Below are 19521 nucleotides of genomic sequence, written 5' to 3' on the forward strand. Positions count from 1 at the left end.
CATTTCAGTGACAGGGTCTGCCACACGACTGTGACTGAAATGACGGGTTGGTTTGGACCCCCACCAAAAAAGAAGCAATTAATCTCTCCTTGCACAAACTGGCTCTACAGAGGCAAGATGTCCACCTCATCATCATCCTCCGATATATCACCGTGTACATCCCCCTCCTCACAGATTATCAATTCGTCCCCACTGGAATCCACCATCTCAGCTCCCTGTGTACTTTGTGGAGGCAATTGCTGCTGGTCAATGTCTCCACGGAGGAATTGATTATAATTCATTTTAATGAACATCATCTTCTCCACATTTTCTGGATGTAACCTCGTACGCCGATTGCTGACAAGGTGAGCGGCGGCACTAAACACTCTTTCGGAGTACACACTTGTGGGAGGGCAACTTAGGTAGAATAAAGCCAGTTTGTGCAAGGGCCTCCAAATTGCCTCTTTTTCCTGCCAGTATAAGTACGGACTGTCTGACGTGCCTACTTGGATGCGGTCACTCATATAATCCTCCACCATTCTTTCAATGGGGAGAGAATCATATGCAGTGACAGTAGACGACATGTCCGTAATCGTTGTCAGGTCCTTCAGTCCGGACCAGATGTCAGCATCAGCAGTCGCTCCAGACTGCCCTGCTTCACCGCCAGCGGGTGGGCTCGGAATTCTGAGCCTTTTCCTCGCACCCCCAGTTGCGGGAGAATGTGAAGGAGGAGATGTTGACAGGTCGCGTTCCGCTTGACTTGACAATTTTGTCACCAGCAGTTCTTTGAACCCCAGCAGACTTGTGTCTGCCGGAAAGAGAGATCCAAGGTAGGTTTTAAATCTAGGATCGAGCACGGTGGCCAAAATGTAGTGCTCTGATTTCAACAGATTGACCACCCGTGAATCCTTGTTAAGCGAATTAAGGGCTCCATCCACAAGTCCCACATGCCTAGCGGAATCGCTCTGTGTTAGCTCCTTCTTCAATGTCTCCAGCTTCTTCTGCAAAAGCCTGATGAGGGGAATGACCTGACTCAGGCTGGCAGTGTCTGAACTGACTTCACGTGTGGCAAGTTCAAAAGGTTGCAGAACCTTGCACAACGTTGAAATCATTCTCCACTGCGCTTGAGACAGGTGCATTCCACCTCCTATATCGTGGTCAGTTGTATAGGCTTGAATGGCCTTTTGCTGCTCCTCCAACCTCTGAAGCATATAGAGGGTTGAATTCCACCTCGTTACCACTTCTTGCTTCAGATGATGGCAGGGCAGGTTCAGGCGTTTTTGGTGGTGCTCCAGTCTTCTGTACGTGGTGCCTGTACGCCGAAAGTGTCCCGCAATTCTTCTGGCCACCGACAGCATCTCTTGCACGCCTCTCTCGTTTTTTAAATAATTCTGCACCACCAAATTCAAGGTATGTGCAAAACATGGGACGTGCTGGAATTTGCCCATATTTAATGCACACACAATATTGCTGGCGTTGTCCGATGCCACAAATCCACAGGAGAGTCCAATTGGGGTAAGCCATTCTGCGATGATCTTCCTCAGTTGCCGTAAGAGGTTTTTAGCTGTGTGCGTATTCTGGAAAGCGGTGATACAAAGCGTAGCCTGCCTAGGAAAGAGTTGGCGTTTGCGAGATGCTGCTACTGGTGCCGCCGCTGCTGTTCTTGCGGCGGGAGTCCATACATCTACCCAGTGGGCTGTCACAGTCATATAGTCCTGAGCCTGCCCTGCTCCACTTGTCCACATGTCCGTGGTTAAGTGGACATTGGGTACAACTGCATTTTTTAGGACACTGGTGAGTCTTTTTCTGAGGTCTGTGTACATTTTCGGTATCGCCTGCCTAGAGAAATGGAACCTAGATGGTATTTGGTACCGGGGACACAGTACCTCCAACAAGTCTCTAGTTGGCTCTGCAGTAATGATGGATACCGGAACCACGTTTCTCACCGCCCAGAATGCCAAGGCCTCAGTTATCCGCTTTGCAGCAGGATGACTGCTGTGATATTTCATCTTCCTCGCAAAGGACTGTTGGACAGTCAATTGCTTGGTGGAAGTAGTAAAAGTGGTCTTACGATTTCCCCTCTGGGATGACCATCGACTCCCAGCAGCAACAACAGCAGCGCCAGCAGCAGTAGGCGTTACACGCAAGGATGCATCGGAGGAATCCCAGGCAGGAGAGGACTCGTCAGAATTGCCAGTGACATGGCCTGCAGGACTATTGGCATTCCTGGGGAAGGAGGAAATTGACACTGAGGGAGTTGGTGGGGTGGTTTGCGTGAGCTTGGTTACAAGAGGAAGGGATTTACTGGTCAGTGGACTGCTTCCGCTGTCGCCCAAAGTTTTTGAACTTGTCACTGACTTATGATGAATGCGCTGCAGGTGACGTATAAGGGAGGATGTTCCGAGGTGGTTAACGTCCTTACCCCTACTTATTACAGCTTGACAAAGGCAACACACGGCTTGACAAATGTTGTCCGCATTTCTGGTGAAATACTTCCACACCGAAGAGCTGATTTTTTTGGTATTTTCACCAGGCATGTCAATGGCCATATTCCTCCCACGGACAACAGGTGTCTCCCCGGGTGCCTGACTTAAACAAACCACCTCACCATCAGAATCCTCCTTGTCAATTTCCTCCCCAGCGCCAGCAACACCCATATCCTCCTCATCCTGGTGTACTTCAACACTGACATCTTCAATCTGACTATCAGGAACTGGACTGCGGGTGCTCCTTCCAGCACTTGCAGGGGGCGTGCAAATGGTGGAAGGCGCATGCTCTTCACGTCCAGTGTTGGGAAGGTCAGGCATCGCAACCGACACAATTGGACTCTCCTTGTGGATTTGGGATTTCGAAGAACGCACAGTTCTTTGCTGTGCTTTTGCCAGCTTGAGTCTTTTCATTTTTCTAGCGAGAGGCTGAGTGCTTCCATCCTCATGTGAAGCTGAACCACTAGCCATGAACATAGGCCAGGGCCTCAGCCGTTCCTTGCCACTCCGTGTGGTAAATGGCATATTGGCAAGTTTACGCTTCTCCTCTGACAATTTTATTTTAGATTTTTGAGTCCTTTTTTTACTGATATTTGGTGTTTTGGATTTTACATGCTCTGTACTATGACATTGGGCATCGGCCTTGGCAGACGACGTTGCTGGCATTTCATCGTCTCGGCCATGACTAGTGGCAGCAGCTTCAGCACGAGGTGGAAGTCGATCTTGATCTTTCCCTATTTTTGGAACCTCAACATTTTTGTTCTCCATATTTTAATAGGCACAACTAAAAGGCACCTCAGGTAAACAATGGAGATGGATGGATACTAGTATACTTATGGATGGACGAGCGACTGCCGACACAGAGGTAGCTACAGCCGTGGACTACCGTACTGCGTCTGCTGCTAATATAGACTGGATGATAATGATATAAAAAATATATATATATATATATATCACTACTGCAGCCGGACAGGTATATATTATATAATGACGGACCTGCTGGACACTGTCAGCTCAGCACTGCAGACTCCTAAAGTAAGCTACTAGTATCAAGAAGATAGAAAAAAAAAAACCACGGGTAGGTGGTATACAATTATGGATGGACGAGCGACTGCCGACACAGAGGTAGCTACAGCCGTGGACTACCGTACTGCGTCTGCTGCTAATATAGACTGGATGATAATGAGATATAAAATATATATATATCACTACTGCAGCCGGACAGGTAAATATTATATAATGACGGACCTGCTGGACACTGTCAGCTCAGCACTGCAGACTCCTAAAGTAAGCTACTAGTAGTATCAAGAAGATAGAAAAAAAAAACACCACAGGTAGGTGCTATACAATTATGGATGGACGAGCGACTGCCGGCACAGAGGTAGCTACAGCCGTGGACTACCGTACTGCGTCTGCTGCTAATATAGACTGGATGATAATGATATAAAAAATATATATATATCACTACTGCAGCCGGACAGGTATATATTATATAATGACGGACCTGCTGGACACTGTCAGCACTGCAGACTCCTAAAGTAAGCTACTAGTATCAAGAAGATAGAAAAAAAAAACACCACAGGTAGGTGGTATACAATTATGGATGGACGAGCGACTGCCGACACAGAGGTAGCTACAGCCGTGGACTACCGTACTGCGTCTGCTGCTAATATAGACTGGATGATAATGATATAAAAAATATATATATATCACTACTGCAGCCGGACAGGTATATATTATATAATGACGGACCTGCTGGACACTGTCAGCACTGCAGACTCCTAAAGTAAGCTACTAGTATCAAGAAGATAGAAAAAAAAAAACACCACAGGTAGGTGGTATACAATTATGGATGGACGAGCGACTGCCGACACAGAGGTAGCTACAGCCGTGGACTACCGTGCTGCGTCTGCTGCTAATATAGACTGGATGATAATGATATAAAAAATATATATATATATATCACTACTGCAGCCGGACAGGTATATATTATATAATGACGGACCTGCTGGACACTGTCAGCTCAGCACTGCAGACTCCTAAAGTAAGCTACTAGTATCAAGAAGATAGAAAAAAAAAACACCATGGGTAGGTGGTATACAATTATGGATGGACGAGCGACTGCCGACACAGAGGTAGCTACAGCCGTGGACTACCGTACTGCGTCTGCTGCAGTGCTAATATAGACTGGATGATAATGATATAAAAAATATATATATATCACTACTGCAGCCGGACAGGTATATATTATATAATGACGGACCTGCTGGACACTGTCAGCAGAATGCGTTTATAGAATAAAAACACCACACGACGAGTGTTTAACTTTTATAGGCAGACAATCACAATATACTGGTGGTCAGTTGTCACTGGTCAGTCACACTGGCAGTGGCACTCTGGCAGCAAAAGTGTGCACTGTTAAAATATGTACTCCTGCTATAAGTGCTCCCCAGTCTCCCCCGCAATTAAGCTGTGTGAGCAGTGAGCACTCAGCACAGTCAGATATACAGTATTACATAGATGATGCAGCACACTGAGGCTGAGCACAGATATGGTATGTGACTGTGTCACACTGTGTATCGTTTTTTTTCAGGCAGAGAACGGATTAATTAAACTGGTGGTCACTGGTCACACTATCAGCAAGTAGTACTCCTAATATGCTCCCCAAAATTAGTAAATCAAGTGTCTCTACTACTCTCTAGTCTACTCTAAACGGAGAGGACGCCAGCCACATCCTCTCCCTAACAATCTCAATGCACGTGTGAAAATGGCGGCGACGCGCGGCTCCTTATATAGAATCCGAGTCTCGCGATAGAATCCGAGCCTCGCGAGAAATCCGACAGCGGGATGATGACGTTCGGGCGCGCTCGGGTTAACCGAGCAAGGCGGGAAGATCCGAGTCTGCCTCGGACCCGTGTAAAAAGCGTGAAGTTCGGGGGGGTTCGGTTTCCGAGAAACCGAACCCGCTCATCACTAACAAACACACCCCCTATCACTCAGGGTACATGCCCCACTTGCTTCCCCCTAGATGCACGCCTGGATATCTGTACAATTAGGGATGTGCGGTGAGCTAAAAGGCTAAGGAGGCACTAGCTAGCACCAGAGCCAGATTTACACACAAAATATGAGCCAGGGGGTACATCTGGGCATTATACACAGGTGCAGCAGTATAAACTCCTGGAAATTTGGTGTTTTGATCAGAGATGTGCGGAAACTATAGACTTTTTACTCCAGAGTTTTGGATATAAAAATGATTAGAATAATGCAAAGAAGATATTTCAAATATATTCTTTGTATTTTTCATATACTTTATGCAATCAAAACTCTGGTACAAACATAAGTATGACAGGAAAGGCTCTGCCTCACCTGCCTCACCCCACCGCACGTCACTGCTTACAATGTATGCTGGCATACATTGGAATACGCAGCATATTTTATTAGGGTGTGCACCACTGGAAAGACATGTCTAGCATCGCTTATTGAGAATATCTAGCACCTCCCAGGGGGTGTGTCTAGCATTATTTTAGAGGAAGAATTTGTGAAATGTTTCAATATATAATTTATACCAATTAATCATCTACAATTCTCCATTTCTTTTCCTCCACTTCACCGATATTGAGTCCAGGGACCAGTGCTAGCATTGGGCCTACTTCTTGTTTGTATGCAAATGCAATTGTAAGTGCAAATTTTTAGGCTACGGAACGGTTAATGTTAGCAAGTGAAGATGCTGCATGAGAAGAGACGCTCACCGCAGCCATCGCAAACTCATTTGCAATTGCGTACACATTCACAGCCTATACACAAAAACGAGAAACATTGAGGTTAAGGGTAGGTCTCCGGCGATGCAGACTTGACACAGCGATACAGATGCAGGTGCCATGTTTTAGCACGTATGAGCTCGCAGCTGATGGCAGATGAATACTGCAATAATGGCGATGACATGCCAGCGCTTTTCCAACCACTCCCCGTTAACACCCCAAAATGGTTACTTCCTGTTATTCATCTTTCCCCGAAATCCTCATTGAGATCGAGATCGCAGCAGCACATTGCCACATTTGCATTGTGGGGGTTATTCAGAGTCCTTAGCAGTTTTTGCTAAATTAGCAAAAACTGCTAAGGATCAATTTGCATGCCGGGGGCCGACCAGCACAAGGCAAGGCTGCCCAGCATGTATGTCGCAGTCCATGATGCGATTGCAATTCATTTGCGATCGCATCGTAGTAATCAAAATAGAGGACGATCCCCTGCATATGCAGCCAGGCTGCACATACAGGTGCACCGCCGCCATGTTTCCAATCGCAGGAAACACAGGTGACGTCATTGGGCCGCCCCAAAAACGGCCATGACATGCCCGCATTTCCTGCTTCACTCCCCCGATCGCCGCGTCACAGCCCCCGAATGCCCGTCGCCTGTCAATCATAATGCAATCGCATCCTTCTTGGATGCGATCGCATTATGATAGGTTGCGCACATGCACTGCTGTCTGCAACCAACTCTGGTAATTCCCCTGTGACAGCAGCACATGAGCAGTCTGCCGATAATCGTTCCGTTGCATGAACATTGGTCCTCGCGTACAAGAATGAATTAGGCCCATTAATAACTCAGAAGCACCAATCTGCTTGTGCTGATTACCTACCTTAATGCAACTTTAATTCACTAAGCATGACTTTAGTCATTAGGGGGTATCCAATTAACCATGATAACTAGAGATGAGCGGGTTCGGTTCCTCGGAATCCGAACCCCCCCGAACTTCAGCCTTTTTACACGGGTCCGAGGCAGACTCGGATCTTCCCGCCTTGCTCGGTTAACCCGAGCGCGCCCGAACGTCATCATCCCGCTGTCGGATTCTCGCGAGGCTCGTATTCTATCGCGAGACTCGGATTCTATATAAGGAGCCGCGCGTCGCCGCCATTTTCACACGTGCATTGAGATTGATAGGGAGAGGACGTGGCTGGCGTCCTCTCCGTTTAGATAGAGAGTGAGACACTTGATTTACTAGTAATTTAATTTTAGTAATTTTGGGGAGCATTAGGACTGGAGTACTCAGAGAGTGCAGAGATTTGCTGATAGTTATACTAGTGACCACCAGTTTTATTTATTATTTAAAATCCGTTCTCTGCCTGAAAAAAAACGATACACAGTCACATACCATATCTGTGCTCAGCCTCAGTGTGCTGCATGATAATATCATCTATGTATATCTGACTGTGCTGAGTGCTCACCGCTCACACAGCTTAATTGTGGGGGAGACTGGGGAGCAGTTATAGCAGGAGTACATGATAACAGTGCACACTTTTGCTGCCAGTGTGACTGACCAGTGACTACCAGTATATTGTCTGCCTGAAAAAGTTAAACACTCGTGTGGTGTTTTTTTTATTTATTCTATAAACGCAATCTGCTGACAGACAGTGTCCAGCAGGTCCGTCATTCATTATATTATAATATATACCTGCAGTAGTGATATATATATATTTTTTATATCATTATCATCCAGTCTATACTAGCAGACGCAGTACGGTAGTCCACGGCTGTAGCTACCTCTGTGTCGGCAGTGCTCGTCCATAATTGTATACCTACCTGTGGTGGTTTTTTTTTTCTATCTTCTTCATACTAGTAGTTTAGGAGTCTGCTGACAGTGTCCAGCAGGTCCGTCATTATATAATATATACCTGTCCTGCAGTAGTGATATATATATATTTTTTATATCATTATCATCCAGTCTATACTAGCAGACGCAGTACGGTAGTCCACGGCTGTAGCTACCTCTGTGTCGGCAGTCGCTCGTCCATAATTGTATACCTACCTGTGGTGTTTTTTTTTTCTATCTTCTTCATACTAGTAGTTTAGGAGTCTGCTGACAGTGTCCAGCAGGTCCGTCATTATATAATATATACCTGTCCTGCAGTAGTGATATATATATATTTTTTATATCATTATCATCCAGTCTATACTAGCAGATGCAGTACGGTAGTCCACGGCTGTAGCTACCTCTGTGTCGGCAGTGCTCGTCTATAATTGTATACCTACCTGTGGTGGGTTTTTTTTTTCTATCTTCTTCATACTAGTAGTTTAGGAGTCTGCTGACAGTGTCCAGCAGGTCCGTCATTATATAATATATACCTGTCCTGCAGTAGTGATATATATATATTTTTTATATCATCATCCAGTCTATACTAGCATACGCAGTACGGTAGTCCACGGCTGTAACTACCTCTGTGTCGGCAGTCGCTCGTCCATAATTGTATACCTACCTGTGGTGGGTTTTTTTTTTCTATCTTCTTCATACTAGTAGTTTAGGAGTCTGCTGACAGTGTCCAGCAGGTCCGTCATTATATAATATACACCTGTCCTGCAGTAGTGATATATATATTTTTTTTATATCATCATCCAGTCTATACTAGCAGACGCAGTACGGTAGTCCATGGCTGTAGCTACCTCTGTGTCGGCAGTCGCTCGTCCATAATTGTATACCTACCTGTGGTGGTTTTTTTTTTTCTATCTTCTTCATACTAGTAGTTTAGGAGTCTGCTGACAGTGTCCAGCAGGTCCGTCATTATATAATATATACCTGTCCTGCAGTAGTGATATATATATATTTTTTATATCATTATCATCCAGTCTATACTAGCAGACGCAGTACGGTAGTCCACGGCTGTAGCTACCTCTGTGTCGGCAGTGCTCGTCCATAATTGTATACCACCTGTGGTGGTTTTTTTTTTCTATCTTCTTCATACTAGTAGTTTAGGAGTCTGCTGACAGTGTCCAGCAGGTCCGTCATTATATAATATACACCTGTCCTGCAGTAGTGATATATATATTTTTTTCATATCATCATCCAGTCTATACTAGCAGACGCAGTACGGTAGTCCATGGCTGTAGCTACCTCTGTGTCGGCAGTCGCTCGTCCATAATTGTATACCTACCTGTGGTGGTTTTTTTTTTCTATCTTCTTCATACTAGTAGTTTAGGAGTCTGCTGACAGTGTCCAGCAGGTCCGTCATTATATAATATATACCTGTCCTGCAGTAGTGATATATATATATATTTTATATCATTATCATCCAGTCTATACTAGCAGACGCAGTACGGTAGTCCACGGCTGTAGCTACCTCTGTGTCGGCAGTGCTCGTCCATAATTGTATACCTACCTGTGGTGGTTTTTTTTTTTCTATCTTCTTCATACTAGTAGTTTAGGAGTCTGCTGACAGTGTCCAGCAGGTCCGTCATTATATAATATATACCTGTCCTGCAGTAGTGATATATATATATTTTTTATATCATCATCCAGTCTATACTAGCAGACGCAGTACGGTAGTCCACGGCTGTAGCTACCTCTGTGTCGGCAGTCGCTCGTCCATAATTGTATTCCTACCTGTGGTGGGTTTTTTTTTTCTATCTTCTTCATACTAGTAGTTTAGGAGTCTGCTGACAGTGTCCAGCAGGTCCGTCATTATATAATATATACCTGTCCTGCAGTAGTGATATATATATTTTTATATCATTATCATCCAGTCTATACTAGCAGACGCAGTACGGTAGTCCACGGCTGTAGCTACCTCTGTGTCGGCAGTGCTCGTCCATAATTGTATACCTACCTGTGGTGGTTTTTTTTTTTCTATCTTCTTCATACTAGTAGTTTAGGAGTCTGCTGACAGTGTCCAGCAGGTCCGTCATTATATAATATATACCTGTCCTGCAGTAGTGATATATATATATTTTTTATATCATCATCCAGTCTATACTAGCAGACGCAGTATGGTAGTCCACGGCTGTAGCTACCTCTGTGTCGGCAGTCGCTCGTCCATAATTGTATACCTACCTGTGGTGGGGTTTTTTTTCTATCTTCTTCATACTAGTAGTTTAGGAGTCTGCTGACAGTGTCCAGCAGGTCCGTCATTATATAATATATACCTGTCCTGCAGTAGTGATATATATATATTTTTTATATCATTATCATCCAGTCTATACTAGCAGACGCAGTACGGTAGTCCACGGCTGTAGCTACCTCTGTGTCGGCAGTGCTCGTCCATAATTGTATACCTACCTGTGGTGGTTTTTTTTTTTCTATCTTCTTCATACTAGTAGTTTAGGAGTCTGCTGACAGTGTCCAGCAGGTCCGTCATTATATAATATATACCTGTCCTGCAGTAGTGATATATATATATTTTTTATATCATCATCCAGTCTATACTAGCAGACGCAGTACGGTAGTCCACGGCTGTAGCTACCTCTGTGTCGGCAGTCGCTCGTCCATAATTGTATACCTACCTGTGGTGTTTTTTTTTTCTATCTTCTTCATACTAGTAGTTTAGGAGTCTGCTGACAGTGTCCAGCAGGTCCGTCATTATATAATATATACCTGTCCTGCAGTAGTGATATATATATATTTTTTATATCATTATCATCCAGTCTATACTAGCAGACGCAGTACGGTAGTCCACGGCTGTAGCTACCTCTGTGTCGGCAGTCACTCGTCATCCATAAGTATACTAGTATCCATCCATCTCCATTGTTTACCTGAGGTGCCTTTTAGTTGTGCCTATTAAAATATGGAGAACAAAAATGTTGAGGTTCCAAAAATAGGGAAAGATCAAGATCGACTTCCACCTCGTGCTGAAGCTGCTGCCACTAGTCATGGCCGAGACGATGAAATGCCATCAACGTCGTCTGCCAAGGCCGATGCCCAATGTCATAGTACAGAGCATGTAAAATCCAAAACACCAAATATCAGTAAAAAAAGGACTCAAAAATCTAAAATAAAATCGTCGGAGGAGAAGCGTAAACTTGCCAATATGCCATTTACCACACGGAGTGGCAAGGAACGGCTGAGGCCCTGGCCTATGTTCATGGCTAGTGGTTCAGCTTCACATGAGGATGGAAGCACTCAGCCTCTCGCTAGAAAAATGAAAAGACTTAAGCTGGCAAAAGCACAGCAAAGAACTGTGCGTTCTTCGAAATCCCAAATCCACAAGGAGAGTCCAATTGTGTCGGTTGCGATGCCTGACCTTCCCAACACTGGACGTGAAGAGCATGCGCCTTCCACCATTTGCACGCCCCCTGCAAGTGCTGGAAGGAGCACCCGCAGTCCAGTTCCTGATAGTCAGATTGAAGATGTCAGTGTTGAAGTACACCAGGATGAGGAGGATATGGGTGTTGCTGGCGCTGGGGAGGAAATTGACCAGGAGGATTCTGATGGTGAGGTGGTTTGTTTAGGTCAGGCACCCGGGGAGACACCTGTTGTCCGTGGGAGGAATATGGCCATTGACATGCCTGGTGAAAATACCAAAAAAATCAGCTCTTCGGTGTGGAAGTATTTCAACAGAAATGCGGACAACATTTGTCAAGCCGTGTGTTGCCTTTGTCAAGCTGTAATAAGTAGGGGTAAGGACGTTAACCACCTCGGAACATCCTCCCTTATACGTCACCTGCAGCGCATTCATCATAAGTCAGTGACAAGTTCAAAAACTTTGGGCGACAGCGGAAGCAGTCCACTGACCAGTAAATCCCTTCCTCTTGTAACCAAGCTCACGCAAACCACCCCACCAACTCCCTCAGTGTCAATTTCCTCCTTCCCCAGGAATGCCAATAGTCCTGCAGGCCATGTCACTGGCAATTTGTGACGAGTCCTCTCCTGCCTGGGATTCCTCCGATGCATCCTTGCGTGTAACGCCTACTGCTGCTGGCGCTGCTGTTGTTGCTGCTGGGAGTCGATGGTCATCCCAGAGGGGAAGTCGTAAGACGACTTTTACTACTTCCACCAAGCTATTGACTGTCCAACAGTCCTTTGCGAGGAAGATGAAATATCACAGCAGTCATCCTGCTGCAAAGCGGATAACTGAGGCCTTGGCATCCTGGGCGGTGAGAAACGTGGTTCCGGTATCCATCATTACTGCAGAGCCAACTATAGACTTGATTGAGGTACTGTGTCCCCGGTACCAAATACCATCTAGGTTCCATTTCTCTAGGCAGGCGATACCGAAAATGTACACAGACCTCAGAAAAAGACTCACCAGTGTCCTAAAAAATGCAGTTGTACCCAATGTCCACTTAACCACGGACATGTGGACAAGTGGAGCAGGGCAGACTCAGGATTATATGACTGTGACAGCCCACTGGGTAGATGTATTGACTCCCGCCGCAAGAACAGCAGCAGTGGCACCAGTAGCAGCATCTCGCAAACGCCAACTCTTTCCTAGGCAGGCTACGCTTTGTATCACCGCTTTTCAGAATACGCACACAGCTAAAAACCTCTTACGGCAACTGAGGAAGATCATCGCAGAATGGCTTACCCCAATTGGACTCTCCTGTGGATTTGTGGCATCGGACAACGCCAGCAATATTGTGTGTGCATTAAATATGGGCAAATTCCAGCACGTCCCATGTTTTGCACATACCTTGAATTTGGTGGTGCAGAATTATTTAAAAAACGAGAGGGGCGTGCAAGAGATGCTGTCGGTGGCCAGAAGAATTGCAAGACACTTTCGGGGTACAGGCACCACGTACAGAAGACTGGAGCAACACCAAAAACGCCTGAACCTGCCCTGCCATCATCTGAAGCAAGAAGTGGTAACGAGGTGGAATTCAACCCTCTATATGCTTCAGAGGTTGGAGGAGCAGCAAAAGGCCATTCAAGCCTATACAACTGACCACGATATAGGAGGTGGAATGCACCTGTCTCAAGCGCAGTGGAGAATGATTTCAACGTTGTGCAAGGTTCTGCAACCTTTTGAACTTGCCACACGTGAAGTCAGTTCAGACACTGCCAGCCTGAGTCAGGTCATTCCCCTCATCAGGCTTTTGCAGAAGAAGCTGGAGACATTGAAGGAGGAGCTAACACTGAGCGATTCCGCTAGGCATGTGGGACTTGTGGATGGAGCCCTTAATTCGCTTAACAAGGATTCACGGGTGGTCAATCTGTTGAAATCAGAGCACTACATTTTGGCCACCGTGCTCGATCCTAGATTTAAAACCTACCTTGGATCTCTCTTTCCGGCAGACACAAGTCTGCAGGGGTTCAAAGAACTGCTGGTTAGAAAATTGTCAAGTCAAGCGGAACGCGACCTGTCAACATCTCCTCCTTCACATTCTCCCGCAACTGGGGGTGCGAGGAAAAGGCTTAGAATTCCGAGCCCACCCGCTGGCGGTGATGCAGGGCAGTCTGGAGCGACTGCTGATGCTGACATCTGGTCCGGACTGAAGGACCTGACAACGATTACGGACATGTCGTCTACTGTCACTGCATTTGATTCTCTCACCATTGAAAGAATGGTGGAGGATTATATGAGTGACCGCATCCAAGTAGGCACGTCAGACAGTCCGTACGTATACTGGCAGGAAAAAGAGGCAATTTGGAGGCCCTTGCACAAACTGGCTTTATTGTACCTAAGTTGCCCTCCCACAAGTGTGTACTCCGAAAGAGTGTTTAGTGCCGCCGCTCACCTTGTCAGCAATCGGCGTACGAGGTTACTTCCAGAAAATGTGGAGAAGATGATGTTCATTAAAATTAATTATAATCAATTCCTCCATGGAGACATTCACCAGCAGCAATTGCCTCCACAAAGTACACAGGGAGCTGTGATGGTGGATTCCAGTGGGGACGAATTGATAATCTGTGAGGAGGGGGATGTACACGGTGATGAATCGGAGGATGATGATGAGGTGGACATCTTGCCTCTGTAGAGCCAGTTTGTGCAAGGAGAGATTAATTGCTTCTTTTTTGGTGGGGGTCCAAACCAACCCGTCATTTCAGTCACAGTCGTGTGGCAGACCCTGTCACTGAAATGATGGGTTGGTTAAAGTGTGCATGTCCTGTTTATACAACATAAGGGTGGGTGGGAGGGCCCAAGGACAATTCCATCTTGCACCTCTTTTTTCTTTCATTTTTCTTTGCGTCATGTGCTGTTTGGGGAGTGTTTTTTGGAAGGGCCATCCTGCCTGACACTGCAGTGCCACTCCTAGATGGGCCAGGTATTTGTGTCGGCCACTTGGGTCGCTGAGCTTAGTCACACAGCTACCTCATTGCGCCTCTTTTTTTCTTTGCGTCATGTGCTGTTTGGGGAGTGTTTTTTGGAAGGGCCATCCTGCGTGACACTGCAGTGCCACTCCTAGATGGGCCAGGTGTTTGTGTCGGCCACTTGGGTCGCTGAGCTTAGTCATCCAGCGACCTCGGTGCAAATTTTAGGACTAAAAATAATATTGTGAGGTGTGAGGTGTTCAGAATAGACTGAAAATGAGTGGAAATTATGGTTATTGAGGTTAATAATACTTTGGGATCAAAATGACCCCCAAATTCTATGATTTAAGCTGTTTTTTAGGGTTTTTTGAAAAAAACACCCGAATCCAAAACACACCCGAATCCGACAAAAAAAATTCGGTGAGGTTTTGCCAAAACGCGTTCGAACCCAAAACACGGCCGCGGAACCGAACACAAAACCAAAACACAAAACCCGAAAAATTTCCGGTGCACATCTCTAATGATAACGCAATCTGAGATCGCGGCAAAATTTATCGCACCTATCTCTCAAAAAATCGGCTCATCGCAGCCTGCATGCTCCCGTTTTTCGCACCTATCCTATTCCAAATTGGCAATAATGGCAATTGTGCGATAATTCTAGCTGGTAAAAGCTGAGATAAGCATAGGAGAAAGTGAGGAAATCTGCTTGTACCCCCCAAAAGCCAAACTAACATAGAAACACATTATAGAAATCTATTAGTGGCCATAATAAAAGTATTTTGGGTCATTAAATTGGGTAAAATGGCTGTTATATGCCTTTTAAAAAAAATAAGTGCCCTATTTAAATTTGGGGGTGCATAAAAATGGGTATAAGTATATATTTGGGTCATTTTTGAGGACTTTTAAAAGAAATTGAAAACAGACCAATTATTCCCACCTGCAAACCAAAAAACACTTGTCCCACTAATAAAGCACCCCAATATACCTGTCCCATACCTTGTACCTCAATTTCCATCACTTTGCAATTTTTGGTCCCAAAAATGACATAATCATTGGGCAATTAAAAATAATTAAAAACCTCTTAGTGCCTATTTAGTCATTCTGGGGGGTGTCCCAAGGTTTCTGAACTAAAACCCAAAATTTTTCCCTTAAAATAGGGATTTTGCACTACGTACTTATCACCAGCTCAGAGATGGTGTAGAAAAATCTGCAATAAATCCTATGGAGACTCATCGCCGATAACTTATCGCTTCTAATAGGACACTGAGTTATCGCATTTAGGATAATTTATAGCGAAACCGTGATATCAATGCTAATTGGATACCCTCACTGAGTTCCGCTAAATACAAACATGGGGACCTGCAGACATCCCTGACCTGTACTGATTAAAATACTTATACAATTGAAGAGGCGAGTAGATGAAGATGTTACAGTATGTTATGTTTGGAAATATTAGAATTATTAGAACTTAAGAATTGGACATAGCACTATTATCCACAAAATATATCAGTAAGTAAATTACCAACATTTATAATAACATTGGCCCTCATTCCGAGTTGTTCGCTCGGTATTTTTCATCGCATCGCAGTGAAAATCCGCTTAGTACGCATGCGCAATGTTCGCACTGCGACTGCGCCAAGTAACTTTACTATGAAGAAAGTATTTTTACTCACGGCTTTTTCATCGCTCCGGCGATCGTAATGTGATTGACAGGAAATGGGTGTTACTGGGCGGAAACACGGCGTTTCAGGGGCGTGTGGCTGAAAACGCTACCGTTTCCGGAAAAAACGCAGGAGTGGCCGGAGAAACGGTGGGAGTGCCTGGGCGAACGCTGGGTGTGTTTGTGACGTCAACCAGGAACGACAAGCACTGAAATGATCGCACAGGCAGAGTAAGTCTGGAGCTACTCTGAAACTGCTAAGTAGTTAGTAATCGCATTATTGCGAATACATCGGTCGCAATTTTAAGAAGCTAAGATTCACTCCCAGTAGGCGGCGGCTTAGCGTGTGTAACTCTGCTAAATTCGCCTTGCGACCGATCAACTCGGAATGAGGGCCATTGTTATTATGATCCCCAGGTCTTCATACCTTCATCCATTAAAAATAACTAAGTTTTCAGAATATTTTTATGTAACTTCATCCACTCACCTCTTCAATTGTAAATGGACTCTCTACAAATTATATGTATTTCCATATTACATGTCCTGTAGCTCAATTTTGACAAGTTTTTGTGTGTTTATTGTACATGTTTTAGCAGGGGCGTAAGTTGATCCCAGTCGCCCAGAGGGGGGCACCTTTATTGGCTCCAGTAGTCCAGTTCCTGTGTTTTAGTTTTTTTTTTTTTTTTGAATAGCTTTAAAATATACCTACAGCCTTTGCCACAATTACTGTATGTTGGATTAGAAAACACAGGAAGCGGTAGACCAATATATTTCATCACCTTTGCGGTGAGCAAGATGCTTGGGTATGTATTTTTATCATTAACAGTTTGACAATTTACAGCAGAATATATGTATCATCTGTTCAACAGAAATTCACAATGTGTTATTCTGAGCTTTGAAATATGAGGCAAATGTCATTGATATAGCCTATTGGGGTGGTGGTCACAATACTGTAAGTGCAATGCTGATATGATAGTACTGTACAGGGTAATGCAGTAACACAGCCATAATGCAGATCACATCGCTAAAGGAAACTGCATTGTTAGAAACAGAAAAGAGAAAGTCATAACTATAGGCAGGGCCGGATCTAGGCCTTGTGGCGCCCAGGGCGAAAAAATAGGGGTGTGGCTTTGGAGAAGGGGCGTGGTTCAGTTATGCCCCCTGTACTGTGCCCCCAGTACTGTGCCCCCTGTACTGTGCCCCCTGTACTGTGCCCCCAATACTGTGCTCCCAGTAGCGCCGATCACCAAAGAATAGAAAAAAATAAAAAAAATAAAAAAATACTCACCATCCCCGCTCCTGTTTCCCAACCGCTGCTGTCCTCCATCTCCGGCTGCTGGCGCCGCTCCTCGGATCTATGGGAGAGACGTCATGACGTCTCTACCATAGCACAGCATAGACACTAGAGGTCAATTATGACCCCTAGCGTCTATGTGCCTGTCCCACAATGCTGTGCGGTATGCGATGCCATCATCGCACACCGAACCGCACCGCATAGCACCGCACAGCACCTGGGGGGGGCACCACCAGTAGCAGATCTTGCCATGGCGGCGGCGCCCTACGGAAGGTGGTGCCCCGGGCACAAATCCTGCATGCCCATAGCAAGATCTGCTACTGGCTACAGGCACAAGATGTCAGCAATTGTACGTCCTTAATATGCAGCACTTAAACATGATAAAGACAAATAAATCACAGTCATTAGAACTCTGGAATAGAAGATTTGGTCACCTTGTATACGATGTTCAAAGCTACAGAATGGGATGCTGTCACGAGCTGCGGCCCGCGTCTGTTGCAGTGTCTGGTCATTGCTAGATGACCGGGATGCTTGCAAGCTTCTGCTCCCCGGATGCCGGCTCCATGGCAACCTGGATGCCGGGTCAGGAAGCAGGGATGTTGAGGAGCTTCTACCTGGTGGACTCCCGTGGTAACCTAGCGGCGGGGACGCTGGGCTGGAGTGACCGTGCATGTGCAGGGCTCAGCTGCACATGATTTTAATCAGAGGAGTTCCTGGCTGCACTGGGAGCCCTTGTCTGTCGGTTCAAGTACTAGCCTGTGGATTCATCTGCCTGGTTACCCTACTATTGGCTGCTGCAGAGTCCCTGTGTCCAGCTCTGTCTGTTGCATTAGCAGTCTCTCTGATTATTTAAAATATCTGTAAATATCTCTCTTCGTTAATTAACTATAGTATTTTGTGCTTTCTCTGTATTCTCTTTCTTCTGTCCTCCCACTTCCAGTAGGTCCATCTGCCGGTTCGGAGCTCTCACTGTTGTGTGCTCACATTTCCTCATTACATTTTAGCCCATATTTCACCTGCCTTGTCGTAGTCAGAGTCACTCTTGTCTGAATACCTTTGGTTCTCCCGGTAATTCCCAAACACTGTAGTGCCATTCCCTTTCTCTGGTCTTTACCTTTGTGCTACTCCTTCTTTTGGGTCTTTCTTTCTACTGGCATTGATTCGGGTCACTTGGGGTTAAGCTCGTACTACTACCAGTGGCTTAAGTCCTAGTGGCTTCCCTGTACAGGTAGGTACATCACACCTTATGGGAAAAGCGGCTTTTATAGGCAAAAAGACCTGCTGGTGAGTTCTACAAGTCTTAACCTAGGGTGTATAAGAGTCACTGCCCAGAAGACCTCTGGAAACTACAGCCTCTGTGGGAAGAAGATTCTCCAGTTGTAACAGAGGGACACAGAAATGTCATTGACTAGCACAGAGAACTCATATGAGAGCTTAAAATACAATTATATTGTAATATAATTAAATCAGGTGCTCTAGACTATGTATATAAAATCTTGGTCACTCTCAGATTAAAACTGCAGCTCCCATACAGCACTCTGAAATACCATGGATATACATAAATTAAAAAGATAGACAAAGGGAGCACATACATATATTTAAAAAGCTATTTTTAATAATACAATTAATATGCAAAAAGGGTGCACACCAACAATCTTGCGCAATAAAATGATTAGAGCTGCCCAGCTTCTCCACTCAGCGGGACAAACACATAAATCCCGTAAATCAAGATAAATACAATAAAGTGCAGCGTGCATTGGCGCTCATACCATATGATGAATGACTGGTAATGAGAATGAGTAATTCAAATGAATTTATTGGAACAAAAAATATATATAAAAATTATATAAAAACAATGGTGAAATCATGCATGATATTGCACTGATTAAAACACAAGGATGTGGACCTACAGACAATGTCTGGAGCAAAGTGACTGTGCATACAGGGAGTAGGATCTCTCACCGTGTTATGGCCCTGCGGTGGGCTAGCTTTCAAGAAAGCAGTTTGCGGTCCAGAGCTGATATAGCCCGGCACCACCGCACAGGGCTTGGATCAGCAAATGAGTCCCGGACAGGTCACTGCTCCACTGCTCCAGATATGATGAATTTTCCGTTGACAACGCGTTTCGGTAGGTATGTCCTACCTTTTT

Source organism: Pseudophryne corroboree, chromosome 10 (genome assembly GCF_028390025.1).
Source record: "Pseudophryne corroboree isolate aPseCor3 chromosome 10, aPseCor3.hap2, whole genome shotgun sequence".
Classification (NCBI taxonomy): domain Eukaryota; kingdom Metazoa; phylum Chordata; class Amphibia; order Anura; family Myobatrachidae; genus Pseudophryne; species Pseudophryne corroboree.